At 38.2% G+C, this 21,859-nt stretch overlaps 1 long non-coding RNA gene across 1 annotated transcript; it reads right to left on the bottom strand.

Annotated features, from left to right (window-relative positions):
• Nucleotides 1-13,892: 13,892 nt before the first annotated feature.
• Nucleotides 13,893-17,637, bottom strand: LOC107822856 (uncharacterized). The gene is made up of 3 exons (XR_001656487.2): nt 17,187-17,637; nt 17,041-17,091; nt 13,893-14,117 (listed from the first exon to the last, which is right to left on the bottom strand). It is a non-coding gene; the product is annotated as an uncharacterized LOC107822856 (long non-coding RNA).
• Nucleotides 17,638-21,859: the final 4,222 nt, after the last annotated feature.

Here is a 21,859-nt window from a genome sequence, read left to right as displayed (position 1 = left end):
AAGGGACGAAATGGGACGGGATAAACGGGACGAAATGGCCATCCCGTCCCATCCCGTGTCCCGTTTAACATGGGCCCATCCCGTTTAAAATTAAGTGGGACGGGACGGGACGGGACATCCCATCCCGTTGGACAGCCTTACCAGGTACAAATATCAGAAAATTTCAGTAGTTGTTTAAGTCCAAATTTTGATCCGTTAACCATCTGAAACTCATCCGAAGCCCCCGGGACCTCAACCAAATATATCAACAAGTCCTAAAATATCATACGAACTTAGTATAGTCTTCAAATCACATCCAACAACACTAAAAACACGAATCACACATAGATTCAAGCCCAATGAAATTTGAAACTTTCAATTTCTACAAACGACGTCGAAACCTATCAAATCACGTTCGATAGACCTCAAATTTTGCACACAAGTGATAAATGACATAACGGAGGTATTCAAATTTTTGGAATCGGATTCTGACCCCGATATCAAAAATTCAACCCCCGGTCAAACTTCCCGTAAATTCAACTTTCGTCATTTCAAGCCTAATTCTTCTACCGACCTCCAAATAATTTTTCGGATACACTCCTAGGTCCAAAATCACCAAATGGAGATTGGAATCATTGGAATTAAATTATGAGGTTGTTTACACATAAGTCAATATCCGGTCAACTTTTCCAACTTAAATTTTCAATTATGAGACTAAGTGTCTCATTTCACTCTGAATTCCTTCCGGACCCGAACCAACTATCCCGGTAAGTCATAAAATAAATGTAAAGTATAAATTGAGCAGTAAATGGAGGGAACGAGGTTATAATACTCAAAAAGACCGGCCAAGTCGTTACATTCTCCCCCTCTTAAATAAACGTTTGTCCTCGAACGAGTTTAGAATCATACCTGGCGTGGATATTTTCTCCGCATCTCCTGCTCAATATCCCAAGTAGCTTCTTCGACTAGCTATCCTCTCCACTATACCTTCACTGATGCTATGTTCTTTGATATCAGTTTTCAAACCTGTCGGTCTAAAATAACCACCGACTCCACATCATAAGTCAAATTACCGTCCAGTTGTATTGTACTGAAATCCAGAATATGAGACGGATCCCTGACATATTTTCGGAGCATGGATATATGGAACACTGAATGAACACCTAATAGACTAGGTGACAAAGCAAGTTCATAAGCTACCTCTCCAATCTTCGTAAGTATCTCAAAAGGCCTAATATACCGAGGGCTCAACTTGCCCTTCTTTCCGAACCTCAACACACCCTTCATGGGTGAAATCTTGAGTAGAACCTTTTCCCCAACCATGTAAGCAACATCACGGACCTTCCGATCGGCATAACTCTTCTGTCTAGACTGTGCCGTGCGAAGCCGCTCCTAATCAATTTAACCTTCTCCAAAGCAACCTGAACCAAATCAATACCCAATAGCCTAGCCTCACCCGGCTTAAACCAACCCATCGGAAATCGACACCGTCTCCCATATAAAGCCCCATACTAAGCCATCCAAATGCTCGATTGGTAGTTGTTATTGTAAGCAAACTCTGCCACTGGTAGAAGTTGATCCCAAGAACCGCAAAAATCAATGACACAAGTGCGTAGCATATCCTCCAAAATCCGAATAGTGCGCTCAGACTGTCCGTTCGTCTGAGGGTGAAATGTTGTACTCAACTGAACATGTGTGCCCAATTCTCGCTGCACTGCTCTCCAAAACTGTGATGTAAATTGTATGCCTCAGTCCGAAATGATGGACATTGGCACACCGTGTAGGCGAACAATCTCACGGATATAAATTTCAGCCAATCGTTCCGAAGAATAAGTAGTACCAACTGGAATAAAATGCGCGGATTTGATCAACCGATCTACAATCAACCAAATAGTATCAAACTTCCTCAAAGTCCGTGGAAGCCCAACTACGAAATCCATGGTAATACGCTCCCATTTCCACTCCGGAATTTCAAGTCTCTAAAGCAATCCGCCCGGTCTCTGATGCTCATACTTCACCTTTTGACAATTTAAACACTGAGCTACAAACCCAACTATATCTTTCTTCATTTGCCCCCACCAATAGTGCTGCCTCAAATCCTAATACATCTTCGCGACACCTGGATGAATGGAGTACCGCGAACTGTGAGCTTCCTGGAGAATCAACTCACGCAAACCATCTACATTAGGCACGCATAGCCTACCCTACATCTGTAATACACCGTCATCTCCAATAATGATTTCTTGGGCATCACCGTGCTGAACCGTGTCCTTAAGCAGATGAGGATCGTCATACTAGCGCTCTCTGATGCGACCATATAATGAAGACCGAGAAACCACACAAGCCAAAACTCGACTCGGCTCGAAAATATCCAATCTAGCAAACTGGTTGGCCAAGGCATGAACATCCAAGGCTAAAGGCCTCTCTGCTATAGGTAAGTATGCTAAGGTGCCCAAACTCACAGCATTACGACTCAAGGTATCAGCCACCACATTGGCCTTTCCGGGATGATAGACAATGGTGATATCATAATCCTTAAGCAACCCCAACCACCTCCGCTACCGCAAATTAAATCCTTCTGTTTAAACAAATGTTGTAGACTCCGATGATCAGTATATACCTCACAATGGACACCGTACAAGTAATGCCGCCAAATTTTCAAGGCATGAACAATAGCTTCTAATTCAAGGTTGTGGACCGGATAATTCTTCTCATGTACCTTTAACGGTCTGGACGCATAGGCAATCACCCTACCGTCTTGCATCAATACTGCGCCGAGACCAATACGTGACGCGTCACAATACACAGTATAAGACCCTGAACCTGTAGGCAACACCAATGCTGGAGTTGTAGTCAAAGTTGTCTTGAGCTTCTGAAAGCTCTCTTCACATTCATCTGGGTCAATTTAGTCATAGGCGATGCAATAGACGAGAAACCCTCCACGAAGCGACAATAATAACTGACCAAGCTGAGAAAACTCTGAATCTCGGTAACTGAAGATGGCCAGGGCCAGCTCTGAATCGCCTCTATTTTCTTCGGATCCACCTTAATCCCTTCACTGGACACTATGTGTCCCAAGAATGCAACCGAGCTAAGCCAGAACTCACACTTAGAGAATTTGGCTTAAAGTTTCTCCTCTCTCAGCCTCTGCAATACAATACCCAAGTGTTGTGCATGCTCCTCCTGGCTACGTGAGTACACCAGGATATCATCAATAAATACCACGACAAATGAGTCAAGATACGACTGGAATACAATATTCATCAAGTGCATAAATATTGTTGGGGCGTTGGTCAGCCCAAAAGACATCACAGGAAATTCGTAGTGACCATAACGAGTCCTGAATGCCATCTTTAGAATATCTGAATCCCGAATTTTCAACTGGTGATACCCCGATCTCAAATCAATTTTGGAGAACACCCTTGCTCTCTGAAGCTGGTCAAAAAATCATCAATACGCGGCAAGGGATATTTATTCTTAATTGTAACTTTGTTCAACTACTTGTAATCGATGCACATCCGCATAATACCATCTTTCTTTTTCACAAATAGAACCGGTGCACCCCAAGGTGACACACTAGGCCTAATAAACCCCTTTTCAAGGAGTTCATGAAGTTTCTCTTTCAATTCTTTCAGTTCAGCTGGTGCCATATGATACAGAGGAATAGAAATGGGATGTGTGCCCGACACCAAGTCAATACCGAAATCAATATTCCTGTTGGATGTCATACCTGGCAGGTCTGCAGGAAATACATCCAAAATATATCGCACTACTGGTACTGAAATTGTAGGAGCATCTGCATCAACATCTCTCACAAAGGCCAAATATGAAAAACACCCATTTCACACCATACGCTGGGCCTTCAAATAAGAAATCACTCTGCTGGGAACATAATCTAGAGACCCTCCCCATTCGACCTTTGGCAACCCCCGGCATTGCCAATGTCACGATTTTTGCGTGACAATCCAGAATAGCATGACATGGAGACAACCAATCCATACCCAGAATTACATCAAAATAAACCATATTTAGCAATAAAAGATCCACTCTAGTCTCCAGCCCCCCAATAGTTACCACACACGACCGATACACACAGTCCATAATAATAGTATCACCCACCGGCGTAGATACACAAACAAGTAAAACTAAGGACTCACTGGGCATATCAAGATAATGATTAAAGTACGATGACACATACGAATAAGTAGAAGCAGGGTCAAATAATATAGAAGCCTCACTATGGCACACTGAGACAATACCTGTGATCACTGCATCTGAGGCAACAATATTTGGCCTGGCAGAAAAAGCATAGAGTCGGGCCTGACCACCACCTGATCGGCCTCCCCCTCTTGGGCGACCCCTAGTTGACTGACCCTCACCCCGCGCTGGCTGGGCGGGTGGAGAAGTAACTGGTATTGAAGTCATAGTCTGACTCCTCTGCTGCACTGGACCTCCCGAGCGACGAGGACACTGTCTCCACATATTCCCAAATTCCCCGCACTCAAAGCAGCTCCCCGGTACTGGTGGTGGTGCAGACTAAATCGGGCCCCGAGAACCAGAATAACTGATAGAAGTACCCGGTGCAAATGAACGTTGAACTGAAGGGGCATGGGACGAACTCTGGGCTGGCAGGGCACTGAGAGATGACTGGACTGGATGAGAACTATATGAACCCTGGCCGGATGATGCACCATTGGTGTACTGGACGACCCGTCTGAGCGTGTCTGTAAGGACGACGCGGTAAAATTGACCCCCTAAAGGAACACCACCGTTGAAATCACCTGGTCCACGAGGCCTCTTGGCCTCCCTCTCTCCACGTTTCTAACTACGGACCACCTCTATCTGCCGAGCAATGTCAACTACCTCATCAAAAGTAGCACTCGATACTCTCTCCCGAGTCATAAGTAACCGCAACTGATATGTGAGGCCATCAATGAACCTCCTGATCCTCTCCCTATCAGTAGGAACCAACCAAACTGTGTGACGAGCCAACTCAGAAATCTTATCTCGTACGGCGTCACAGACATACCATCCTGATGTAACTGCTCAAACTGTTTGCGCAGCTCCTCTCTACGAGACTGCGGCACAAACTTCTCCAAAAAGAGAACGGAGAATTCCTGCCATGTGAGTGGTATTGCTTCGACCGTCCTGCGCCTCTCATAGGCCTCCCACCATCTGAAGGCAGCCCCAGAAAACTGAAAAGTAGTGAACGAGACCCCACTGATCTCCAAAATACCCGTTGTCTGAAGCATCCACTGGCACTTATCCAGAAAACCCTGAGAATCCTCTAAATCAGCACCGCTAAATGATGGAGGTCGAAGCCTCCCAAACCTCTCAAGTCTCCTCTGCTCATCATCTGCCATAACGGGGACTACCGGGGCCTGAGCAGCTGCAGCTGGCTGGGCTGGTAATGCCCCTGGTATCTAAAGTCCCTGTACTACCTACTCTGGAACACGGGTAACAGGGGTATGATTACCTCCCCCGACCTGATAAGTGGCTGGTGCGGCCTAAGCCGAAACCACCTAAGCAAGGCCATTGCAAACTGTCAATATCTGAGTCAAAGACTCCTGTAGACCTGGAATCTCAATGGGCAGAGTTGGTTCCTGAGCGGGTCTTGCCGACTCAACTACATCTAGAATCTGCTCCTCAACTAGAGCAACTAGTGGTGCTACAGGTGCTGCTCCGACTGTTGTACGAGCGACACCTCAACCTTTACCTCGGCTCCGGCCTCTACCATGGTCCCGACCTCTCGCGGCCCCAACTGGTGGCACTGGTGGCTAACCATCCGATCCGGTAGTATGTGTTCTCACCATCTGTGAGAGAATAGAATAACATAATTTTAGTTTTTCGGAATCAACCAGTTCGCACGATAGAATATAAGAAAGTAAAATTTTCCTAAGGGTTCGGCAACCTCTCGAAGTTAAGTACAGACGTCTCCGTACCGATCCTCAAGACTCTACTAAACTTGCTCATGCCTCGTGAGACTTATGTAACCTAGGCTCTGATACTAACTGTCACGACCCAACAATCTCACCTGTCGTGATGGCGCCTATCTCGATACTAGGCAAGCTGACAATATCAATAAACAATAATTTCTTTTAAGTTTGAAAATATAATATTTAAACACAATCCACAAGTATCGCAAATACCGATAAACACACTCCCAAAATCTGGTGTCACTGAGTATATGAGCATCTATACATTACAAGTCTGGGAAAATCTGGTCTAAAATAATAATTTAAGACCAAATACAATAACAAAAGGATAGGGAAGGAGAGACAAGGTCTGCAAAATATGGCAGCTACCTCTGAATCTTCGGAAAATCAACTGTGCAGAAGAAGCAACACCCACTGTATCCGGGATCACCTGGATCTGCACACGAAGTGCAGGATGTAGTATGAGTATAACCAACTCAGTAAGTAACAAGTATAAATAAGAAACTAAAAGTAGTGACGGGCATATCAAGTTTGACCGAAATCGAAAATAATGTTCTTCTTTTCCGAAATTTTCAAAATAGTGATATATGACAACTGGAATGCAGCAAATAATGAAATCAATGCATCCTCTCAAAGTAACAGTCATTCAGTCCTCCTATTCACTCCAACCTCACAGTCACTCTTTCCTCACAGTCACTCATTCCTCACAGCCACTCATCACTCAGCACTCGGCACTCGCATTCAGTAGGTACCTGCGCTCACTGGGTGTGTGTACAGACTCTGGAGGGGCTCCTCCAGCCCAAGCGCTATATCAAGCCAATCATGGCATAAATCAATAAACATGTTGTGACGTGCAGCCCGATTCATAAATATTCTCACAATTAGGTCTTCGGCCTTACTTAGTCATCAACCTCTCCAGTCTCTCGGGCTCTCAGAAATCATGATAAGCAGCCCAACAATAATGATATAATGCATCAATAATAAATAAGAGAGACTGAGGTATGATATGAAATTAATAAACATGACTGAGTGTGAAATTACAATTTGAACATATTATTCAACAACAGAAATGGCCCTAATGGGTACCAATAATAATAACATATGTCTAGGCATGATTTTGTTTTATTGTGAGTCTCAGCTCAATTTTCTCTAACACGTAGAGAATATACAGATATAAACATAATATTCAACTTCACAGTTTCCATGGAATTTGACCATGTCACAATTCCTACGGTACACGCCCACACGCCCGTCACATAGCATGTGCGTCACCTCGAAACCAATCACATAACACACAATCCGGGGTCTCATACCCTTAGGACCAGATTTAAAACTATTACTTACCTCAAGCCGTGTAATTCTTTATTCTGCAATATCTTTTCCTCGTGAATTGGCCTCCAAACGCCTCGAATCTAGTCACAAATAATTCAATTAAGTAAATAAAATTTATTGGAATTAATTCCATAAGAAAATTTTAATTTTCAGACAAAATCCAAAATTTAGCTCAAAAATCACATGTGGGGCCCAAGTCTCGGAACCCGACAAAAGTTACAAAATTCGAAAGCTCATTCAACCACGAGTCTACCCATACCAATTTTACCAAAATACGACCTCAACTCGACCCCCAGTCCCATTTTCTAAACTTAAGCTCTTTGCCCAGTCATATGCTCTACGCGATAGCGAACAATCACACGCGATCGTGAAGCACAGTTTTCCACTGCCCGGTTTGACCCTACGCAATCGCGATGTCCTTCAGGCGATCGCGAAGTTCAAACTCACAGGCCTACGCGATCGCGGACTCATCCACGCGATCGCGAAGTATAATACGCGTGACCTCCACTTCTGCTACACTTACTCTACGCGAACGCAACCTTAGCCACGCGTTCGCGAATCAAAAAATCCCAAAGCTACGCGATCGCATCCCTCTTCACGCAATCGCATAGAAATAAACTCAGCAACCTCCAATTAACCCTACGCGATCGCGGATATCCCCACGCGATCACATAGAACAACACTTCCACTGTCCAACTAAGCCTACGCAATCGCGAACCCATTCATGCGATCGCGTATAAGGAAATCATATATAGATATCAGAAAATTCCAGCAGCTGTTTAAGTTCAAATTTTGATCCGTTAACCATCCGAAACTCACCCGAGGCCCCCGGGACCTCAACCAAATATACCAACAAGTCCTAAAATATCATACGAATTTAGTCGAGTCTTCAAATCATATCCAATAACACTAAAAACACAAATCCCAAATTGATTCAAGCCTAATAAACTTTGAAACTTTTAATTTCTACAAACGACGCCGGAACCTATCAAATTACGTCCGATTGACCTTAAATTTTGCACACAAGTCATAAATGACATAACGGAGGTATTCAAATTTTTAGAATGGGATTTCGACCCCGATATCAAAAAGTCAACCCCCCAGTCAAACTTTCCGAAAATTCAACTTTCATCATTTCAAGCGTAATTCCTCTACCGACCTCCAAATAATTTTCCAGATACGCTCCTAAGTCCAAAATTACCATACGGAGCTATTGAAATTATTAGAATTAAATTCCAAGGTCGTTTACAGATAAGTCAATATCCGGTCAACTTTTCCAACTTAAGTTTTCAATTATGAGACTAAGTGTCTCGCTTCACTCCGAATTCCTTTCGGATCCAAACCAACTAACCCGGTAAGTCATAAAATAACTGTAAAGCATAAATTGAGCAGTAAATGGGGTGAACGGGGTTATAATACTCAAAACGACCGGCCGAATCGTTACAAAATCATATGTTTCATTTTCTTTCCAACTAGCCAGTGTAAAACCAATGCATCACTATGCCTATATATCAACATGTGTGAGAAGTCATGAATGACGTGATACAGTACAACATGAGAAAAATACATCTCTATGCATGTATGTCATGTGTGCATGTCAATGCAATGTATCTCAGAGATGAACTCATGTACTCACATTCTCAGAGTACTCAATCACGCTTTCTCACACATTGCACTCATCATTCTCAATCACTCGGTACTGTATATGGCCAACCCGGCCTAGGGAAGATCCATCCCGGAATATACATATCAATTGATCATCAGTCACTCAGTACCGAGTAGGGCCAATCCAGCCCGTGGAGAAGATCCATCTGCAGTTATAAAATGCTTTGGAAAAGATCCATGTCCAGGGATGATCCATCCCTCAATAATATCAACCGCACTTATTGGGGGGGTGCAGACTCCAGAGAGGCTCTTTCAGCCCAAGCGTTATCATAAATCGGTATAAACATTGTGGCGTGCAGCTCGATCCCATAAATGTCACTCATAATCAGGCACTCGGCCTCACTCAATCATCAATCTCTCTAGTATCTCTCTCACGGGCTCACAATGTCATGATACTATCCCGAAAATAATAATATGATACATCAATAAATAACAATAGAGACTGAGATATGATATGCAATGAAATAAATATGACTAGGTATGAAATTTTAATTTAAACAAATAATTCATCAGCAATATGACCTTTGTGGGTTTCAATAATACTGACACATAGCCTCAGCATGATTTTTATTTTGATTCTCAACTCAATTTCTGAACACATAAAACTACATAGAAAATGCCAAGATTATTTGACTAAAAAATTCCACGGAGCTAATTACGTCACAATTTCTATGGTGAACGCCACACGTCCGTCACCTAGCATGTGCGTCACCTCCAAACAATTCACATAATATGAATATTTAGGATTCATACCCTCAACTCCAAGATTAGAAGAGTTAGACGAATCCAATGTCGAGCAAGCTAAACAATGCTCTAGAAATTTTTATTCTGCACGTAATAGCTTCTGAACGGCTTGAATCTAGCCATAATAAATTTGATTCAGTCCACACAATTAGAAATTAATTCCATATAAAAATACTAATATCTTCCCACAAAATCCGAAATTACACTTCAAAAATTGTGTTGTGGGGCCCACATCTCAGAATCCGACGAAACTCACAAAATCCGATAACCCATCCAATTACAAGTCCAACCATACTAATTTCATTTAATTCCGACTCCAAATAGACATTCAAAACTCAAAAATTCATATAATAAAACTTTAGGTCAAACGCCCCCAATTTCCTCTTTAAATTCATCAACCAATTGCTAAAAATGAAGATAGATTCATAAAATAAAATCACAAGGGAGTCAAGAATACTTACCCCAAGTTGTGTGAAAAAATTTCTCTACAAAATCGCCCAAACCGAGCTCCAAGGTCCGAAAATGAAGAAAGTAACCAAAACCCACGATTTAAAGCTTCTGCCGAGTGACTTCCACATCTGCGGACAAGAGGTCGCACCTGCGACCCTCGATTCTGCGGAAAAATGCGCGCATTTGCGAGCCAAGTCGCTTCTGCAGTGGCACTGCCGCTTTTGCGGCTCCGCACATGTGCCCAACACTCCGCATGTGCGGTCACACCAGAACCAAAAAAATTCAAGCCGTAGCCAAAACTTCTAAAATGCTCTGAACCTCGTCTGAAACTCACCCGAGCCCCTCGGGATCCCGTCCGAACATACCAATAAATTGCATAATATAATACGGACCTACTCGAAGCCTCAAATCACACCTTACAACATCAAAATGACAAATCATACTCCAATTCAAGCCTAATGAACTTTGAAATTTATAAATTCTACAAACGACGTTGAAACCTATCAAATCAAGTCTGATTGACGTCAGATTTTGAACACAAGTCATAAATGACATAACGGACCTATTCCAATTTTCAGAATCGAATTCGGTCAAACTTCCCAAAAATTTAACTTTTGCCATTTTAAGCCTAATTCTACTACGGATCTTCAAATAATTTTTCGGACATGCTCCTAAGTCCAAAATCACCATACGGAGCTATTGGGATCATTAGAATTCAAATTCGAGGTCGTTTACACATAAATCAATATCCGGTCGACTTTTTCAACTTAAGCTTTCCATTATGAGACTAAGTGTCTCAATTCATTCCGGAATCTCTCCGGACCCGAACTAACTAATCGGATAAGTTATAATACAGTTATAAAGCACAAATAGAGAAGTAAATGGGGAACAGAGTTGTAATACTCAAAATGACCGGTTGTGTCATTACAAGAAATAAGCAGTGTGAATATGAAGAAATTTGGACCAAAATTGAATAAAGCGCGGAAGAAAAAGAAAGGAAAATAAGTTAATAGAAAAATAAGGGGACAAAGGGGGACAGCTTTGGCGTTTGTCCCCCAAGTGGAAGACAAGAAAAAGAAAGGAATTACAATTCAATTCAAAGCAAGGATTTGAAGGCGGAAACTCACTGGATTCTGCGTCAGGGCCAGCCCCTGACGCTGGATGCGGAGGTTTTTCTATTTCGTTCGGGACAAGGTTATTCATGGTCCCAACTCGTACAAAAGGGGCCCCAAACCTATTTTGGAGGGGAGGGCATTTTTTAGAATAACTTCCAAGGGAGAGCACAGAGCCGTCGTGGAGGACGGTTTCATCTTTTCTTCTACCAAACTTGGAAATTTTTATGTTTCTTTGTATAATTTATTATTTTGCTACCATGTCTATGTGGAGCTAAACTTCACGTTTTAGGGTTGTGGTTCTTTCATAACTATTGTTATTTGGATATTGATTTTGGTTTCTTGATTATCATATTAGTTTATTTATTCAATCCTGAAATTAATTATTTGACTGCTTGATCACCAATTGAATACTATCTACGAATATAAAGTTGAACTCGAAAGTAGAAATTCTAGATTACACATAGAATTGAGTAGAGCAAGTTCTTGAACCTGGGCATCGGGGAACGGATTCGCGGTTAGGATAGACATATACCTAATTGCCCTGCTTGGTTGATGTACATGAATTATGAGTGCGTTCTTGTTAGTTCTAATTCCATAGACGTACAGGCGTTAGGTTAGCTTGAATTGGCGACTAAGAACTAGACAGATTCTTATGAGCAATATTAACCCTATTAACCAATAAACCAGATAGATTAATTAGTTACTTCAACTGAAGAATACAATAGGATTGTTAGATAGCCCATAGGCCTGGATCGTTTTCATCGCATTGATAAATAAAAATCTACGCTTCCTTTGTTCAAAGTTCATTGTTTATTTTCTTTTAGTTTAGTTACTTTAACATCACTACGTTTGAGTTTGATTCTTGTTTAGATAATTAGGATAGTCTAATTTAGTTAATAGTTAATCACAAGTCCTCGTGGGTATGACATCCGACTTTTAGTTACTTTATTACTTGACGGCAGCGTATACTTGTGTGTGCGTTTGGCCGCAATACTAGTTACAATGATGATCTTCTTCTACGATTTTCACAATGCTTGATCAAAACCAGTTCAAATCTTCACCAAATGACTTCAAATTTCACGCAAAAATATGCATTTTTGTATGTTAATTGCCTCACATTTGGTATATTATTGGCGATTATAACGTGTATTGTGATGAGCTAAGCCTAACTCTATTATATTTGTATGAATATCGTATGAAAGTCATATACTTTTAGTTTTCTATATAAAAGTTATATTATTATTATTATATGATGAGTTGTATGAAAACTATATTTAAATTGTATGCTAATAACCTAATTTTGTATGTTGCTTTGAATAATGATTATTTTTATTATAGTAAGTTTATATAAAAATTATCAAATTTTGAAGCGCTAATCACGAGTAATTATATAGTATTCAGAAGAAGATGAAAGAGACGAGAAGAGAGTAAAAAAAAAATGGATATAATTGAATTAGGGTTGTCTAAGGGGAGGGTATTACCCGTACCCCTACCGGTTCGTACCAGTACCGTACTGGTCCGGATTGGTGGTAGAAGTGAGGGATTTAGATAAAGGATAAGGGTAATGAGAGAGTACCGAAAATAAATACCCTTAGTACCGGTCCGGTTAGTATCATTAAGGTATTAGACCGGTCGGTATCGGCACCCTTATTTATTTATTTTTTAAATGTGATCGTTTTTGCAGCGTCAGCCAATGTTATTTTTTTTAAAATAGTCGTTGGCAACGATAAAAAATGGCCATTCTTTGCCTCCCTAGTCCCCTAACACCCATCCTACTCCCTTTATGTTTTTAACCTCTAAGTTTGTTCAAATACACTTTGGCTCTATTTTAAAACTATATTTACCCCATTTCATATCTCTCTAATTCTATATCTCTAATTGCAGTTAACGTTCTAGCACGCATATTAATTTTCGCATTTATTTTTGTTGTACTTGTGTTGCTATTTGTTGTTATTTTAATTATTTATTATTAAAAATGACTCATAAACTGATAAAAATGTATAATAGATTGACTAAGAGTAATGCTAAGGATGGGGGGTTTCTCGTTTTGAAACAAATTCCAACCGGTCCGGGTTTAGGCGTTACATACTCACTACTAAATAATTGGTCTACGGTAACGCATGGGAAACCGTTCCCACAGACTGTTAAACTGTTGCCATAGAGATATTGGAATGGTTTACAACTCGTTCCATCAGCATGCGTGTCCATATGTCTATAAGAACGGTTCTTGCAACGGTTTGCATCGACGTGGCTATAGATTTATCTATCGCAACGGTTTTCCCTTTCTCTATTGGAACGATTATTTTTTTCCAATTGGAACGGTTTAAAATCGTTACTATATTGTTTATACAACGGTTCTTAACTGTTACCATATTATTTAATGCAACACTTATGTACGCTATTGTTACGGTTATGTATGGGTATAACAACGGTTTCTTTAAGCTATCGTAACGTTTTTATTTGTATTGGAACAGTTTATAAATTATTTTGGAACTGTTTATAGGACCTATTGCAACAGTTTTTATTGTCTAATGAACGTCATTTGTGTCCTATTGCAACGGTTTTGGTAGGCTATTGTAACAATTCAGTTAAAACAAAAGTATAGTCCATGTTATAAATAAATATTTACATATATAATAAATTATAATAACACTAAAATTTAAATAAATCATAAAATGAAACTATTAATAATATAAATTATCCATCAAGCAAATAATATCCATAAAGCAAATGTTCTACCCCAAGTGCATAAGTTTAATACATTTCAAGAGAGTAAGTATAAAAAATGTTGATAACAAAAGATTCCTAGAACATTCATCTATAGCAATTCAAAATTCATCTCAAGTAAGGTCTAGTTCTTCACTGCCTTCATCTTCCATTTCTTGATCTACTCCACCTACAAAAGAGGATAAATAAAGTCATTACCCTTCAAGAGAATTTTGTCTAAAAATGCTCATAGCACAAAGTGCCATGAAAAAAGAAAAGAATATTAAGGATATATAAGACTTCGAAATGAAATTGCTTAGTAACTTTGAACCAAAAACATTTATGAATTATAAATAAATAACAAATTCAATTACAAGATTGGTAGTCAGTATCCAGTATCCTAATAAATAGAATTCTAGAATTCCTTCAAAGATCAGATAAAATTATACATACATGACACAACTAAATCAATTATGTAAAACAGTACATACAAGATGCTAAAATGGCCCTGCTTACTAACTTTGCAAATTAGAGAACACATTAAACTGATGAATAAACAACAAATTTAACAAGAAAATAGGTACTTAGTACAGCTTCCAATCTAATATAGAAGTGTAAACTTCCACTTCCACTATCTCTTAGGACGTTCAATTTTCACCCTTACACAAAACTATACACACAACCAAAGCAATCATGTAGCTAAAATGACATTGCTTGGTAACTTTAAAAATTAGAAAAAAAAACACAATAATCAGATGTAGCAAACAACAAATTTAAATACTAGCTTGATACTTAGTACAACTTCCGATCCACAAATAAGTTGAGATCTAAATTATATTTTTATCTCAAATTTGGACGCATAGGTTAAACTATACACACAAACCAAAGCAATTTTGTAGAATGTAGGAAGATAAACTGATAGCAAAAAAATGAAAGAATGACTTACTGTGTAACTTCAAATGGGGAAAGGACATTAGAAGTCGAAGGCTAGAGCAAAGCCAATCGAGGACTAGCGTCGTCATATTGGAAAGGCCAATAGGAGTAACATGCATCATTTCTAGTTTCATCCCTTAAATTTAGACGGAAGGGATAGCGGTAGGAAGGACATTTGCTGCTATGCAAAATTACCAAGTTGACGGTAACAAAGAAATGATAGCTATTGGACTTATGAACATGGCTGGCTCTTGTGCTTCCTGCTTTGTCACTACAGGTACAAATCTGTAGTGATTCTGGCACAAATTGTGGAACGGATATGGTCTATGATTCTGGCACACGTTTAATCACATTGCCGGAAGGAAGTAGTGCATGAGTCTAGGTACATATTCTCTTTTATTGTTACTTAAGGACGATAACACATAAGATGATTTTCTTTAACAACAAACAAGTTATCATCTAAATATTTTCTAGCCATGTCTTTAATCAAACCAGTTAGCTTATTTGCTTGTTTGCATTGAGAACTTAACAGTTCGAGACAGAGTATAAACGCAACGCCAAATCTAAAAAGCATATAGATATAAAGAAGTTGACCCTTAATTGCTCTATTGTCCTCTGAGGGGACTGCTAATGACCAGTTTGCAAGACGGTCTGCATATGAGAGTGCACTTTTGGACAGAATTCACGTATCGCGCGTATCTTAAAACTAGTACAATCAAAAGCGTAAAAAACAAAAAGGCAAAAGTTTTGAAAGGTGCATATGCAAAAATTATTCGGATAGATTCTACCATGACAGCGGGGGTCAAATGTTTCATCATAATTGATTCAGTTTTGCTAAGAGTATATACCCTTACGACCAGAGCTTAGCCTTTTGTTTTGTAGTGCTAGGACATGCATATTCTACAAATACTTCTTCGTTTTCGAAACCATTTCAAAATGCACTTTTATCATCCATTTGAAAAAGCTAGCCTAATACTTTTTTATTTTTGTTTTATAAGGTACACAAAGATCGAACCATTAAGAACTAAACAGAGAAGATATATCAGGAATATTTATATCAGTGCAACATTACTATTACAGGGAATAAAGCATGCATAGGGCACTTATTAGGCCTGCATTACATTATTTATTCTTACATCCAGTGAAACACAACATACATGCATGGGACATGGTAGTACCTGCATTAGTACATGCATGTTTTATACTACTCCATACTTATTTTTATTAGAAAGCAGATGCATAATCATGCTTCGGCCTTTCCAATTCCGCCATGCTTTATGAACACAAAGGCCTTTGCATTCTCTGTGAGAACAAAACGCCTATATCCATTTTCCTCAGTGATGCCTACATTTTGGCAAGTAAACTCCTCTCCGTAAGAACAGAAGACTAGCTTATACGTCGAACCACCAAGAGGCTTAATTTGAAACCAGCTATTCACATCCAGGTGATTTCCCAATAATGAGAACTCAGAAGGCAAAGGGTTATAATAATGAGAACCTAGTTTTATAGATAGAACTAAACTACACTAGTTAATCTATAATAATGAGAACTTAGATTATAGATAGAACAAAACTACAATAGCTAATCTACTCAGACCATATCTAATTTTTTTATATTACATAATCCTTTTCTCATTCTCAATATACACCAATTGTTATAGTTTGTACATAAGTTTTCTGATACTGGTACATATTAAATCTCCTAAAAGTCTAACAATCATCTATGCAAAAGCGACTGTGGACTCTTGACACCTTCAAGAGTTCTGTTACTCCTTCCCCCATATAAGCCCAAAAACATAAAAGCATATAAAAACTTAATAAACCCCTCTTTTTGCAAGAAAATTTCATATCTTGCTTTAGGTGCTACTAATAAGCCTCAATCCTTACTAAACAAAACGGCATCAAAAATTCCATGACAAAGGCAAATATAAGGACACTTTAAAAGCATTTGTATAACTAAGTGATGCAGATGACTCTCTAAAGTTGAACAAAAACAACACCATAGCTTGCACAAACAAAAGATGCTGAATCCACAGTACATCACTCAGTTACTCCCAAAAATAAAATAAAAATCACTGAATCGAGTAAAAAGAAACATTAAAACTGAAATTTTCATCCAAAATCACAACTAGCGAATGTGGTTATCCTAAATTTATATTAAAAAGAGTTAAAGAAACTTACAATTATTTATCCCACGGCTATCAGTTGCATTTTTATCCTCGCTAATGGAATCTGCAAGTTATGGCTCAACTATTGAGAAATTACAAAAGGAATAAAAGAAGAGCATGCAAAATAAATCAGAAAATTTGCGAGAGTCGAGCAAAAACCTAGAATTAAGGCTCAGTGAAAACAAGAAGTTGTAGTCGAGCTTAATTGAGAAAAAACCCCTAGAATTTTGGGACTATTTGAAACCATGGAGCTTTGATTAATTGAATGGTTGTTGTTTCTGGTGGAGGAGATAAAGTTTATAGGTGGATGAAAAAGAAAATTGAGGTTCTGCTGGTGTTGACGGAGGTTGACGGCGGGATATTGGCAGATGCGACGGAGGTCGACGGCGGATAGTGGCAACGACAATGGAGGTTCTGGCATTCTCAGATGGGTACGCTCAAAGGGGAAAGACGAGGTTAGGGCTTAGGAGAACAAATAAATGGGTTCTAATTTTATGAAATAATATTAATTAAAAAAATAATGTAAAAATAGAGGTTCTAGCGCGGGTTTACGAAAATTGAGGGGGCAAAATTTTAGGATGGCAATAACAACCGTTCCGATTGAATTTTTTTCAAGATCCGTTCCAATAAAAACGACTATTACCTAAATGCAATGGTTTTATACCCAAAGTGTGCTGGTATTACCCATGTCATATTGTAACGGTTAAAACCGTTCCAATAACCTATCTATAGTAACGGTGTTTGAACCGTTGCAAAAATATTTGTTGCCATAGACCCATTTTCTAGTAGTGACTAGAACAACTGTTAGAAATAATGTTTGCGCTGATGAAGGAAATGAAGACTTGCTGAAATATTGAAAGACAAGAAACTTTGGCCTTCCAGAAATAATTCAAGAAGAGGACAATGCATATAGTGAAATACCAGAAGAACAAGTGCTATCAATTTCAAGCGAAGAACCAATAGAAGTTATTAAAAAATTCCGCAAATTATAATTTTATTTTAATAAGTATTGAAATAAAAGTATTGAATTTTTTCATTCATCGAGGTTTGTGTGTATTTAAATATAATTGTTTTATTTTTTATTTAAAATTACCCCTAAGTACCACACACCGCACCCTTAGGACCAGTAGGGGTACTGGTAGGGTACCAGTAAAAGTAACCTTACCATGTACCCTTAAATCCCCTTAAGAAAAGTACCCTTAAGGAACCCTCCCTTTATCCTTACCGTCCCCGTACTCTTAACTCTTAAGAATCAGTACCCTCTCCTTAGACAACCCTAACCCGATTCCTTTAATTATAGGCGCTAATGACAGTTTGAGAGTCTTTTAAGGAGGATGTATACAAATTGTAAAGAAAAACTATTTTTTTGGTAATTAGCAAACTTTAGTTAAACCGAGTAAAATAGTTTGCAATTTTATATATATACCAAAAAATCCCTTTTGTATAGGGTAAAATCGGTTCACATTAAATACTCGAATAACAGAATGATACGTGGAACCGGGGACAAACGTAAGACGAAGCAAATGGAAGTCAAAACTTAAGGCAACAACTTAGGTTGACATTGGGTAGACCCCGAAGGGAACGTTATCAACAGAGGCAAACAAATATTTGCCACCAGATGACATTCAATGAAGAATGTTCCTCAACATTAAATACATATCTATTACAGAGAATTTTGACATTCATAGATTGCCGTTACATATTCATCAATGGCCCTTATTATTGTCATTTAATAGGGGCTTGATCCTAGGACCTTGTTCCCTAGGTTTAGCTATAAATAGTGACTTCAACAGCGATTGTAACCCACGAAATTTCTGACAAACCTATGTTACACATTATTCCAAGCTAAATAATACTTTATTTTCTGTCTTACAATATTCTTATTGCTGTCTTCGGAAGCCCTGCTCCCTGAACCAAGTTGTCTGCTATCTTATCTCGATTTCAACACTGACTTGCATTTTATTTAATTTCTTTATCAATTTGGGGATCAAATCAATTCACTTATCTATAAACGCTATAAATTCAACTGTACCGTTTTATGGGTAAACACTTTTTATTTCTTTTAGCCATTTCTCCTACTCTCATGTTTGGTCACTCTTGGACAAGGTAGTACACATTGACCTTGTATTTCGTCGGCATATTGTTGCAAAGACAGGTAGTAATCCAGTTTAGTTATTAATAGGTGAGGGATCGCGTATCTTACTCTCTATTATTATAACATATCTACTAAGTAATCACAAAAAAAGAAGCAAAAAGTGTAAGGACGCAATAGTGATGTGTGGTTAGATGTGCGTCATTTTTTCGATCCTTTGCTATAAACAAAGTATGGTATTTAAATTAGGGAGGGAAGCCATAAATAATGTAGTTTGTCCGAAATAAACGGGACAGTGCATAGATAGATATTCCCAGGGATGTTATTTGGATATTAGCCAGTATTTATTTTGTTATAAAATTTTAAACTAAAAAAATTAATTTCAGGACAATTCAAGATATTTTTATCCATAAAATTGAACTGGAAAACTGAAATTCATGATATACTGACTAATTCCTAAATAGTAGTTATTTAGAATGGCTACAAAATAAAATGATTAATTGTAAATTGGCCTACGGGCTGGCCTCGGCCCAGCCTTGGTCTAACATCAAGGGCTAGTGGGCTGATTTGGATTGGCCTATTAGCCTCAGTTCAATATGAGTTTAAAAATATTTAGAGGTCGTTTGGTTCGTGGACAGAGTAATCCCGAAATTATAATTTTAGGATTAGTAATGCTTAAATTATTTAGTTCTAGTGCTTTTTCTGGTTCAGTAGATTAAAAATGGATACACGAAGCATAATCCAAAATTGTGTTTGATTTCAAACTAAATAAACTTAAATAAATGTTTCAAATAATTTTTTTGTTTTTATTTTTAACCTTGGTTATTTTAGTGACTTAAATATAGGTGAATTCTTTTTATTTTTTATAATAAAGATAGACATATCGCCTACACCAAAACAAGGAAATCTTTTAGCTGCAAAAAGCAAAGTGCAGCAACAGTTTCATTAGCAAATTATTCAAATAATGATAAACTCAAATATAAACAGCTCGATAGCTAAATAAAATAAAATAAACTGCAACATGTAAAATTCTGCATACACTGATTTGTTATGCTGTCCACTTTTTTTAGATACAAAAGAAATGAAAGTCCAAACGCATTTCAGTTCAAAATAAAACTACAACCCAATCCATTAGAAAGCACCAAAAAATTCCTCTGCAGAGTTAACTTCAAATCACAGTGAAAAAGAAAGGGCTTGAGGAGGCTAACATGATCATTTTCGAAATTTATCCTAGGTTTAGTTATCTCATCTATTAAGTGGGATAAAATAATTCCAAGATTATGGTTTAAAATTATGCTGATTTTAGTTAATACCTATGATCAAATACGAAATAAGTTTAATCCTAAATTCTATACCAGAATAACTCATCTAATCCCGTGAACACAACGGCCCTTCGGCCAAACTATCTAAATAACTCTGAAATATAGTACTGCAACATATAACTGTGAATACCTAATTTTTGTATTGTTTTAACACCTCCTAAAGTCATTAGTGTTTTGTTGCTTTAATTATATTTCTCAATTTTTGTGTCTTTGATTGCATATTTCCTATCATAATAGTTCTTTCTTTATTTGTGCATTTTAGGAATTAACTAAGTATTCAATTGGTGAATTAATATAGTTAATAGATCATTTGAATAAGTTACTTAATTAATTTATTTGTTTGTATAAATTTAGTTTAATAAGTAGGATTAAGAAAGAAATTGGGCTAAATTTGAAAGAGAAAGTGGCCAAAAGTGCAAGATAAGGGGCTGCCCTTGAAAGGGTCCGAAACGACGTAGTTTTTCCTCAAAACTACGCCGTTTCATTAAGTGACCCAAGATCAAATCTCACCCATTGATCACCCCTTGATCTAATGGTCCATATCTGATCTCTCAAGAGGTATTTAAAGCCTCAAAAATCTGAAAAATTCCCTCATTTCCCCATAACTCTTTCTCTCTTCTCTCTCTTTTCTCTGCCGCCGCCGCCGGAAGTCACCCACCGGCGGCGGCCAACCTCCAAACACCCCTAAATTCACACCATGTAATCTCTACAACCTCCTCTTTCCATATCTCCAAACCAAATCCTTCAAAAAATCCTCAAACACCTTGAATTTTAGATCTAGGAAACTTTAGCTGCCACTTTTTTGCCCAAAATCTTGAAGTTTCGGCCACTACCACCCCACAATACCTACATCAACGGATAGAGCTCATCAATACCTACCTATTGATGTCAATTCCATTCCGAAAATCCGGCAACTAAAAATCCGGCCAAATTCCGGCGACCACCCCGAACACCCTCATTTGGTATACCCCTATTCTCATTTTCTTTGTCTATTTTTTCTAATTGTATTGTATTTACTTTATGTCTAGCATAATTTCTGGTTTTTATTTTTTTATTTTTTATTATTATTTATATTTTTATTATTAGTTGTGTTTAATCTATGTTAGCTTAGTCGTTCATAGTTATTAATCACTGATAATTAGTTATTCATTAGTTTTGAAATAGTTATTTGCTTAGTCATGATAGTTTATGATAGAAGTTTCAAGTGCTTAGTGAATTTGTTTTTATTGGATTTGAGCATTTGAATTTTTGTGTTGATAAAAGCTAAAATTAAAGAAGGAATAGTACAAGTTTGGTTGTTTTTACTGTGCAAAGACTTTGGAGTGCAAAACTCAAAAGTCATTGTGTGATGACAAGTACAATACTTTTTGACAGCTTTTGAACAGTGTTTAGCACACAAAGTCAGTCTTTTGGACAGA

This window comes from Nicotiana tabacum, chromosome 19, assembly GCF_000715075.1.
Source record: "Nicotiana tabacum cultivar K326 chromosome 19, ASM71507v2, whole genome shotgun sequence".
Lineage (NCBI taxonomy): Eukaryota > Viridiplantae > Streptophyta > Magnoliopsida > Solanales > Solanaceae > Nicotiana > Nicotiana tabacum.
The sequence above is the reverse complement of the archived record's forward strand: the minus strand, read 5'-3'. Positions and strand labels throughout refer to the sequence as shown.